The sequence below is a fragment of the Austrofundulus limnaeus genome, unplaced genomic scaffold (genome assembly GCF_001266775.1).
Source record: "Austrofundulus limnaeus strain Quisiro unplaced genomic scaffold, Austrofundulus_limnaeus-1.0 Scaffold566, whole genome shotgun sequence".
Classification (NCBI taxonomy): domain Eukaryota; kingdom Metazoa; phylum Chordata; class Actinopteri; order Cyprinodontiformes; family Rivulidae; genus Austrofundulus; species Austrofundulus limnaeus.
The window spans coordinates 273,087-274,832 of record NW_013952968.1 but is presented as its reverse complement, the minus strand read 5'-3'; positions in this window follow the sequence as shown (position 1 = coordinate 274,832).

Genomic DNA, 1,746 nt, shown 5'->3' with positions numbered 1-1,746 from the left:
TGATAGGACACATCACTACAGTGATAGGACACAGTGATAGGACACATCACTACAGTGATAGGACACATCACTGTGGTGATAGGACACATCACTACTACAATGATAGGACACATCACTACAGCGATAGGACACAGTGATAGGACACATCACCACAGTGATAGGGAGGTAGTCGTCCTGGTGTCTTGGTGTGAGGACAACAACATCACCCTCAACACCAACAAGAAGAAGGAGCTGATAGTGGACGTGAGGAAGGAAAGGAGGACACACCGGTCACTGCACATCAGAGACGTTGAGGTTGAAAAGGTGAGCAGCTTTAAATACCTGGGCGTCCACCTCACTGAGAACCTGACCTGGACTGAGGACACCACACAGCTGGTCCAGAAGGCTCAACAGAGACGTTACTTCCTGAGGAGACTAAGGAAGTTTGGCATGTCGCCTAAGATCCTCAGGAACTTTTACAGCTGCACTGTAGGAGCATGTTGAGCAGCAGCATCACAGCCTGGTACAGCAGCACCTCCAGCATGGACCAAACACCTGCAGAGTGGTAACAGCTGCTGAGAAGATCACAGGGACTTCACTGCCTCTCTGCAGAGCATCTACCACTGCAGGGTCCTCAGGAGAGCAGCCTCAGTCCTCAGACCCAACCCACCTCCAGCATGGACTGTTCCCACCTCTGCCCTCCAGAGCTACAGGGGTCTGACATGTTTAACCTCCTGATACAAGAACTCATCTTTCCCAAGAGTCATCAGACTGTTAAACAACTGAATGTGACGTTCTTCTATTATTACTGCACATGTGCACATTTCACACTGTTACCTGTTGCACATTTACACACTACACTTTAAACAGATTGTACAGATTGTTGTTTAAAACAGTTCCCTTCTTGTTGTCATCATTATATTGTTCCCTTCTGATCTTATTATCCTTAGTTTAGTCTCTTTTTTAATGAATCAACATTGTGTCCTGTCAGTGAGGATGTGTTTCTTTTGTTAATATGTTATCTGTTGGCATTCAAAATGGACGACAAAGGAAGAGTTTCAGTGCTCAGAGAAACATTTTCATCTGTGTTTATGACAATAAACACTTTGACTCTGCACCCAGTCACATCTGGAAACCCTAAAATTAACGTTTAGATAATTAATGTTTGGAGTGTCGAACTGTAAAACACACTAAATTATTACTTTCACTGATACCTGCAGTTGTGTGGAGCTCCTGTTTTATCAGTCAGGTGTGTGTGTGACAGGAACACACAACACTGCACACACACAAAACTGCCATTAGCTTGAAAACAAAGTGCAGCACGTAGCTGAGAGCTGAGAGCATGTCCTCGTTGTGTGGAAGTCATGATGTGAGCTTTGAGAATGTTGTTCAGATATTTTACTGACTCATGTGAAAAACAGTAACACACAAACAAACGTTCATCCAGAAAACACACAACATGTAACAGTGTGACAACAGTGTGTCCTGATGTGTTTCTGCAGAGCGTTAACACAACATCTACATGACTCTGTCCTCAGACACTAAACACACCATGTGTACACACCCAGGACTGACCCAGGGTTTACACTTATCCTGCTTTCTGAAACACAAATCACACAACACAAACACAAACAGGAAGTACACAACACAAACACAAACACAAATCATACAACACAAACACAAACAGGAAGTACACAACACAAACACAAACACAAATCATACAACACAAACACAAACAGGAAGTACACAACACAAACACAAACACAA